General features: G+C 53.5%; 2 long non-coding RNA genes across 2 annotated transcripts in view; one reads left to right on the top strand and one right to left on the bottom strand.

The window, feature by feature from the left end:
• LOC115305686 overlaps positions 1-354 on the bottom strand; it is a 2,282-nt gene extending 1,928 nt beyond the window's left edge. Inside the window, exon 1 of the long non-coding RNA XR_003914940.1 lies at positions 223-354. This is a non-coding gene — a long non-coding RNA (uncharacterized LOC115305686). The remainder of the gene's footprint in view (positions 1-222) is intronic.
• Positions 355-751: 397 nt separating this feature from the next.
• LOC115305451 lies at positions 752-6,833 on the top strand. The gene is made up of 4 exons (XR_003914787.1): positions 752-1,291; positions 2,676-2,750; positions 5,095-5,199; positions 6,571-6,833. It is a non-coding gene; the product is annotated as an uncharacterized LOC115305451 (long non-coding RNA).
• The last annotated feature ends 2,643 nt before the right edge of the window (positions 6,834-9,476 follow it).

Here is a 9,476-nt window from a genome sequence, read left to right on the forward strand (position 1 = left end):
GCACTCCTCAGATGGGGAGCACTCCTGGGGCAGGGGGCACTCCTCAGATGGGGAGCACTCCTGGGGCAGGGGGCACTCCTCAGATGGGGAGCACTCCTGGGGCAGGGGGCACTCCTCAGATGGGGAGCACTCCTGGGGCAGGGATGGGGCAAGGGCAGGGGATCAGGGTGGGGGTGGGGGTGCCTGGCCCTGGTAGAGGCTTGAAGGCCGGGTGACGCTTACAGAAGATGGGGCCTGGGGCGGGCGCAGGGGTGCGGTATGATGGCACACAGGACTTCTCAGCCACTCAGTCGGGGACACGGGATTTGCGCACTTCACTGTTTGACCTGAGCAATAACTTCCTTTCTGAGCTCATTGTTCCCTCCTCAAAGGATCGGAATCTCCAAAAGTCCACAAAGTTCTAACATTTATGACTCGGGGTTGGAATGACCTTTCTTAAATCAGCACTGTTACTGAGGAACACGTGGGTGCTGGCTCCGGGTGGGCAGAGCGTGAGCTCAGGGAAGGCCAGGGTCTGGGGTGGGGAGGGCCCTGTCTGCATGGCCTCAGGACCCCTGAGAGAGGAAGGGACTGGGCATTTGGACCAGCCAGTTCTGGCTAAGGGACCACCGTAGCCAAGCGGGTGACCAGCAGACAAATCTGACAAACCCCCGACCCTGGAGAGGCCCATCCTTCCCTGTGCCCCTTTGCCCCCTGCCCGACTCCTGACCCAGAATCCCACGTGTTTTCTTTCACCCCCTGGGAACCCCTTCCTCCCAGCCTCTCCGGCCCACCCCAGCTCTGCCGGCTAAACCTCATCCCCTGGGTCCTCCTGTCTCCAAGGAGCCCCTGAGGAAGGAGGAGAGAACACTGGCCTGTGTGCTCATTCCCCCCAGGAAGCACATGCTACCTGCTCGCTCTGGTACTGCTCTGGAACACAAGTACACAGAGAACTCTGTCTGCCGGTGCTTGCGTGCCAGCGGCAGAGACAGACAGTAAATGGAATCGACCCGACAGTGACGTGTGACACAGAAGATAGGACAGTGAGCACAGGGCAGGAGGAATGCAGTTGTAAACTGGGTGGTCAGGCCAGGCCTTGCTGAGAAGGCGACAGTTAAGCAAAGACTTGAAGGACTTTTCTGGGCTGTGAGCTGCAGTAATTTATCCAAAGCTCACAGCAGCCCCGAGAGGCAGCTTGTTTGTAGATGAGGACACCGAGGCTTAGAGGGTGAAGTTATAGAACAAGGTGCTCAGCCAGTAAGTGGTGGACCCAGGATTTGAGTCCATGTCTGCTGATTCTGAACCCTCACAGGTGAGCATAAAGGTTAGAATCAGAATGAGAGGGCCGGAGCCCAGGTGACTGAGAGTCGGACTCATCTTGGCCATGTCTCAGCTGAGCCTCAGGCAGGCGTCCTACCACTCTGGACCCCAGGTTCCTCATCTCTGAAGTGGGGGTCATGACAGAGCCAATGCAGTGCACATAAAGTGCTTATACGGTGCCTGGCACCACGCAAGGGCTTCAGGGTGATAACAAATCATCACTGCCATTATCATCATCATTGCCACCATCATCACTACATCATCACCGCCATCACCATCATCACCACATCATCACTACATCATCACCACCACCATCATCACCACCATCACCATCACCACCATCAACACCATCACCATCATCCCCACCATCATCACCACCGTTACCACCATCACCACTACCATCATCACCATCATCATCACCACCATCATCACCACCATCACCATCACCACCATCACCATCATCATCACCACCACCATCATCATCATCACCATCATCACTATCATCACTGATATGGGGAATAAAGGCAAAAGGAAAAAATTAAATTTTTTACTTATAACTTACAACCCACTGGCAAGTTCTTGAAACAGGCAGGGTGACCTTTCTCTGGGAGCTCAGCTGCCTCAATGCTGACCCTTTGCTACAGGCAAAAGGCAATCTTAGCCTGGTCACACCCCTCAAGATCCTGAGAGTCTACTTTAAACATATAGAAATTCTTTTGGAAACTTCCTTTATCTCTACCCCTCAAGATGTATGTTGGCAATCAGCCTCCAAGCATATGGCCCTCTGATGTACATCTGAAGGGTCTCATGACTGAAGTTGAACTAAACAGTAAAAAATGAACATTTCCTAACAAGAGCTAGCCCCTTAAGCTCCTGGAAACTTATTTCTAAAATACCTTGGAGGTTTGTGCTGTTCCTAACCCCCTCCCAACTTGAAAGTATATAGTCAGCCATTCTTCGTGATTCCATTGCAGCTCTTTGTGCCCACTGGTGCTGTCCCTGTGTTTTTAATAACACCACCTTTTCCCACCGAGAATATCTCAAGAATTCTTCCTTGGCCATCAGCTCTAAATCTCAACATTTCTGCAACAATCACCATCATCACCATCACCATCATCATCACCATCATCACCATCATCACCATCACTATCATCATCATCATCACCATCATCACCATCTGTCACCATTTTTTCTCTTGCCCCTCGTCTGCCTGACCCACACCACAGAGCCCTCAGTAAGGGTTCCTGGCGTGTGACCAGAGCCTGCTGATTGAGCCTGTGTTGGGGGAGCTGGTGGATGTGAAGGAACTGCCTCAGCCAATGACCAGGTTCCTTTGGCTCCATCTTCCCCTCCCTCCCTCGCTCCTTTCTCTCCAGCTGGTGAAATACGGAGGATCTGCTGTGGGTGATGGATAGCCCTGATTCCACGGGCCTGGGGGCAGGGAGTGGAAGGTGAGCAGTGGTCCCCTATCCATCCTGCAGCCTCGAGCCCACCTTGTCTGGTCTCTTGAGCCCTCCTTGAGACAGGAGCCAGCCCCCCGAGAGCAGCCAGAGTTTTCCATCCGAAGGCCCCTCTGCCATTTCCTTGGCCCCTCACAGCAGCCTGCGGTGGAGAAAGGGCAGGGGTCTGTTTGCAGAAGAGGGACCAGAAGTGCTGAGCAGGGAAGAGGCCCATAGAGTGAGGGGCTGTTTCAGGTCTAGAACCTTCGATTCCTCCCATTTAATGTTCTCTCACTGCCTGTGAACACCTGTCCAGCTCCTCACGGATATTTGCAACAACCTGCTGAGCAACGTAACTTGGAGATTCTGAGCTCTGCCTCCAGCGCTGGGGGCCCGAATTTGAATCCCAGCCCTGCCACTCAGGACAGCCTTGGGAAAATTAGTTCACTCCGAGGCCCACTTTCCCCATCTGTTAATCAGGAATGATGGTCTGAGTCCTCTCCTGGATTCAGAAGCCCAGGTTCCCAGATCCAGACCTGGGTCAGGGTCTCTGAGTTATGCAGAACCCCCCCCCCCCCCGCCGGCCTCCTGGATTTCCACTCTCCAGCCTCTTCCTTCCCAGGCTGTGCCTTCTGCTTGCAACGCCTTCCCCGCTTCACCTGGTGGGACCTGGGCTCCAGGGCAGAAATCACCTCTACCTGTAGTACTAGTACATTCCCGGTCATGTCCCTGCGTGGGGCAGACCCCTCCCTGTTTGGAAATCCCTGTGAGCGGAGCTACCCCTGGGTCGCAGCCTGGGTCCCAGGACACAGATTCACTTGGCCGCCTCCCCACCCTGCAGTGGGCTGCCTGAGAACCGGAAATCTCTCCCTGGAGCCGCCATTACCGGCTGGGTATCAGGCGGGAGCGGGGGCCTATGTTTGAGGGAGAAGCTGGTCACCGAGGCAGCAGCTGGCAAAAGCTCTGGGCTTCACCGCTCTCAGAGATGTCTGACTTTCCCCAGGAGCCCGGAAGCCAGGAATTGCTCTTCACACCCCCGGGGACACAATTAGCAGAGGCGGACTTCCAGGACATATGGTAGAGTGTGAGAAAGGGGTGTAGACCGGCTCTACAAGCCCCCTAAATCGTCCCCTGCTAACAGCTTCTGCAGGGGAGGGCATGTGTGCATCACCTGCTATAAATCCTTGCTGCTGCAGGACGGATACAATCTAGTCCTGGGGCCCGTCCCAGCGCCACCTTTCCCAGATCTCCTTCCTCCCTAAAGCCCCCCACTGCCCACACACACATATTCTCTTACTTTACTTTTGATACACTGCCTTCAACCGCCCACCCTGTACTGAGCTCTCCTGCCTCAGGACCTTTGCACAAGCTCCCTTCTTTGTACACAATGCCACTTCCTCACCTCTTTACCTGGATTATGTCCACTCATTCTCTCAGTCTCCATAGAAGTGTCACTTCCTCAAAGATGCCCTCCCTCGGTCCTTAGACTAGGCTGAGCCTCCTCTTTTTTTTTTTAAGTTTATTTTTATTTCTTTTGAGAGAGGAAGTTAGAGGGGAGGGGCAGAGAGAGAGGGAGACAGAGAAGCCCAAACAGGCTTCATGCTGTCAGCCCACAGCCCGATGTGTGGCTCGAATTCACAAACCGTGAGATCATGACCTGAGCCAAATTCAAGAGTCGGACACTTAACCGACTGAGCCACTCAGGCGCCCCTCCTTTTTTGCTCCCCCCACCATCCTCAGCTTCTCGTCCACAGCACTGGCCACAGCTTGTAACCACACGTCTTATGTACATCACTGTTCACGTCCTGGGGGAGCAGTGGCCAAGATCACGGGCCCTGGAGACGGACTGCCCGAGTTCACGCACGGCTTTTACCCTGCGCTGGCTGGGTGGCCTTGGCTGAGTGGCTTCACCTCTCTGCCCCTCAGTGTCCTTATCTGTAAAATGGGCAAAGGAAAGTACGTACCCCCCGCACGGCTATAAGAGTTAAATGGGCTTATGAAGTAAAGCACTTCGATCAATGTGTGGTCCTTAGTGGGGGCTGAATCCACTCTCCCTGGGCTCTCCCTGGCCATCGGGGCATCGGGGTGTGAGCCCCGGGAGAGTAGGGCTGTGCCTGTTTGCTCACCGGCTCACCGCCGGCCCCATGTGGGCACCGGAGCCAATAAACAGTTACCGAAGGAATGAATCTGTGAGCAGTGTTGTGTCCAGTCTTCGAAGGCTTTATAATTTTAAAGGACTTTATCGATGCCCATGTGATCATAGTTCCAAGTAGCCGGTAATGGAGAAAAATAATAATGTGATAATATCACCCGGTTGCCGATTCCATGATATTTTCAACTCAAGTGTTCCTTTTAGTCTCGAGATTTGAAAAAGCCTCCTGAAGGGTAGGAGGCCTGGGCTGCCGAGCCTGCGGACAGATGGATGCGCCCCCGGATTCCGGTGCGATGTGGGTGCCTGGAGGTAAGCAGGGGCTCACGGCTGCCCAGGCTGAGCTGGGGATGCCACACGGGACAGGTTGGGGGGGGGGGGCGGATGTCAAGTAGGTGATCACATGCCCCACGCTGGGGGAGCTGCAGGGCAGAGGTCTCTGCCTGTCTCTGTCTCTCTTACTGGGGGAGATTAGATCTCCTCATGTGCTCAGGGAACCACCCCACAAAGAGGGGAGGCTGAAGATGCAGGAGCCAGAGAGTGCTGCCCTTGGAAGGCACAGGCAGGGGTAGTGCCCATGTGCAGGTCCAGCTTTGGGGGCGGGGGGAGGCCTGTCGCCTAGAAACAGGGTGTTGGATTAAAATAATCAAAGGGTACCTGGGTGACTTGGTTAAGTGTCCAGCTTCAGCTCAGGTCATGATCTCATGATTTGTGGGTTCGAGCCCCGAGTGAGGCTCTGTGCTGACTGCTAGCTCAGAGCCTGGAGCCTGCTTCAGATTCTGTACCTCCCTCTCTCTGTGACCCTCTCCTGCTTGCACTGTCTCTCTGTCTCTCAAAAATAAAAAAATTAAAAAATAATATTCATGAAGGGCGGAGCCCAGTGCTGGTACATAGAAGCTTCTGGATTAGTCTGTTGTACACCTGCTGCCTGGGAGTCGAATGAAAGAGGCTCCTCCCCCAGGAGGCTCCTGTGGGGCCTGCCAGACACTCCCGCCAGTTCCCATCCCTCCTACCCCCTTCCTCCCATCCTCAGTCACTGCCCAGCTGGGCGCCCTGCTGGAGCCTGGCTGGGTCCCTCACAACGACCCTAGGACTATGGCCGTGTCACTGTTAAAAAACTGAGTGCCTGGGTGGCTCAGTTGGTTGAGCGTCCGACTTCAGCTCAGGTCATGATCTCATGGTTCCTGAGTTCAATCTCCACGTCGGGCTCTGTGCCGACAGTGCGAGCCTGCACCCTGCTTCCGGTCCTCTGCCCCCTCCTCTCTCTGTCCCTCCCCTGCTTGTGGGTGTGCTTGCTCGTGCTCTCTCTCTCTCTCAAAAACAATAAACATTAAAAAGTTTAAAGAAGAAGAGAAGAGGGATGCCTGGGGGGCTAGTAAGTTAAGCATCTGACTTCGACGCAGGTTTGTGAGTTCAAGCACCACTTCTGGCTGACAGCTCGGACCCGGGAGCTGCTTCGGATTCTGTGTGTCCCTCTGTCTCTGCCCCTCCCCCACTCGCGTGCTCGTTCTTTCTCTGGGTGAAAAATAAACAATAAAAGAAGAAAGAGAAGACGAAACTGGGGGAAGGGCTGGCCACCAGCTGCAGGCAGGGGACAGGGCTGGAGACTCCAGGGCGTGGCGTTTTACTCCACACAATGTATCAAAGAAATCAAAACAAATCAATCGTTTTTAATGAAACCAGACTTAAAGACACACCAGGAGAGGAACCAGCTGGCTCTCTGCAAAATGGAGCAGCAGCACCAGCTCTCAGCGCAGCAGCGGGCAGAGCAGCGGAATCTTCGAGAAATCCACTCGCACCGTGCCAGAGGCAACATTCTGAGAATCACAGGGCCTTCGGTCTCGAAGGGACACCATGAGGCAGGTGGCTCAGTGGTCAAGAGAAGGGCCTGGTACTTACATGCCTAGGTTCCAATCCTGTCTCCACCACAGATGTGCTGTGTGACCTTGGGCACGTTACTTAACTTCTCTGTTTCTCAGTTTCCTCTGCTGTAAAATCAAAGTGGGGCTGTTGTTAGAATTCTGTGCATGCTCTCCTCACACGACCTTCAGCTAACACGTCTTGGAAGCATGGAGTCTCTAATTGGTTTTCTATGCTAACTCCTCGTTGCATGAATCTTCTAGAGAACCCCTGAGGGAGGTTTTTTGTCTCTGAAAGCAGAGGGGACTACCTCACACAGCAGCCAGTTCCACTTTTAAATATTTTAGGGGAGCCTGGATGGCTCGGTCAGTTAAGTGTCCGACATGGCTCAGGTCATGATCTCACGGCTGGTGAGTTCAAGCCCCGCGTCGGGCTCTGTGCTGACAGCTCGGAGCCTGGAGCCTGCTTTGGGTTCTGTGTCACCCTCTGTCTCTGCCCATCCCCTGCTCATACTCTGTTTCTCTCTGTTTTTCAATAATAAATAGATGTTAAAAATTTTTTTGTGTTTATTTATTTTTGAGAGAGAGAGAGAAAGTAGAGGAGGGGAAGAGAGAGAGGGAGACCCAGAATCCAAAGCAGGCTCCAGGCTCCAAGCTGTCAGCACAGAGCCCGATGTGGGGCTCGAACCCACAAACCACGAGATCATGACCTGAAGTCAGACACTTAGCTGACTGAGCCATCCAAGCACATGGCCAATTCCGCTCTTAAATTGCTTTGATTGAGAAGAAGGTGTTCTCAGGAACTTCTATCCAGCGTGGGGGCCGCCTGTGCCTCCTGTTTTGCTTGCTCTCTTCCACGGGGCAGATCTTACACAAGTGAAATTCACCCTCCGCGTCACCAGCCTGTGCCAGCTAAGAGCTTAAGGGCTCCGCACCAAGCGCTTCCTGCCCGGATTGTGACATCGTGGGTACGGAAGCTTTCTGTTCTATACACTTGGACCCACTCATTCATTCAGTTATGCCAGGCTCTGTGCTCGGTGCTGGGGACAGAGCAGTGAGCAGATCCACGCTCCCCTCACGTAGAGAGTTTGCAGCCTAGTGGGAAAGACACCAATGAAACAAGCGGCAGACCCGAGGGGTGAGAAGGGACTGCAGTGCGACACAGGTGCTCAGGGTACAGCCCAGCCTCTGGGAGAGGGAGAGATGGGAGCCAGGTTCTGTTCCTCCTAGTGTTCTGTGTGAGGTTGAGCACACCTATGAACCTCTCTGATCCTTGCTTTCCTGGATGACCAGGAGGAAAAGGCCATAGGGACTAGGAAAAGCAGGCTTGTCTGCTCTCTTTCCCACTACAGAACCTTCTTGGCTTGAATTGTGTATAACTCAGAAGATGATTGGAAAATGAATCTCACTGTTTCTAAGGTGACCATGGGAGTCTGTGTACTTTGGCCTGCGTTGGTCTTGGGTGGCCGTGTGGTCCCATTAGAGTGATATTAATGTAAAGAGGAGTCTCTGAAAGGCCTGGTGAGTGGTAGTTTGCTTCAAGGTATTTTCCTCTTCAGTGGAAGAGAAAGCCACGTGAGGTGAAGGCTCCTTTGCTCCCTTCTCTTCCTTCCTATTTTGGACACTGTTGTGTGAGGATGTGATGCCTGGAGCTGTGGCAGCCGTCTTGTGACCATGAGAAGTCCAGCCTAAGAACAAGTACCCACCTGCTGAAAGTGCTAAAGGAGCAGATAGTACGATGACTGAATGTTTATGTCCCCCCCCACCCCGCCCCCTGCAACTTCCACATGTTGAAATTCCTAATCCCCAATATTACGGTCTTGGCAAGTGAGGCCTTTGGGAGGCAATTAGGTCACAAAGACGGAGCCCTCCTGAATGAGATTCATGCCCATATAAAAGAGACGCAAGGGGTCTCTCTCTCTCTCTCTCTCTCTCTCTCTCTCTCTCTCTCTCTCTCTCTCTCTCTCCTCTCTCTCTGCCGTGGCAGGATGTAGGAAGTTGGCAGTCCACAACTTGAAAGAGAGACTTCACCAGAACACAACCATGCGGGCGCCCTGATCTTGGACTTCCAGCTTCTGGACTGTCTGTAGCACTTTTTTGTAGCAGCCCAAACGACTGAGACAGATGGAGAGGACGAGGGTGCCGGGTGACAACGCCGCGCTGCGGAATCAGCCCCAGGCCACCCACCATCCAGACAGCAGGCGAAGTAAGCAACAGGTCCTTACGAGTCAAGCTACTGAGAGTTGAGTTTTCGGTTGATAAGGCTAAACACGTCCTCTCTGCCCTTCTAGCTCCTTCTCCGCCTTCAGGGCCAGGTGAGCCATTATCTCCCCCAGACAGTTTGTTCAAGAAATGTCTGCTGACCATCAAAACACATTTGTTAAGCACCCCCATGGCCCCTTCTTTGTTTCGGGTGACAGTATGGTGGAGGCCATGATTATAATGGATAGGAATGAGACAGATGATCGAATCGATTATAAATTGCAATGAATGTTATGTATTGAACAGTGGGATGCTGGAATGGAAGATGTCTCTTTGGGCAGAATAGCCCAAAGAGGAAACATTTAAGCAGAGCCCTGAATGGGCGCACGGTGCGGGGCAGGGAGGTTCCCGGGCAGTGGAATGACCTGGCCAAAGGTCCTGCTCATGCAGCAGGCAGGAGGAGGGGGAAACACCAGGGACAGCTCGGGGTCTGACTCTGCTCAGTTTTATGGTTGTGCCTGCATCCAG

This window comes from Suricata suricatta, chromosome 10, assembly GCF_006229205.1.
Source record: "Suricata suricatta isolate VVHF042 chromosome 10, meerkat_22Aug2017_6uvM2_HiC, whole genome shotgun sequence".
NCBI classification, from domain to species: domain Eukaryota; kingdom Metazoa; phylum Chordata; class Mammalia; order Carnivora; family Herpestidae; genus Suricata; species Suricata suricatta.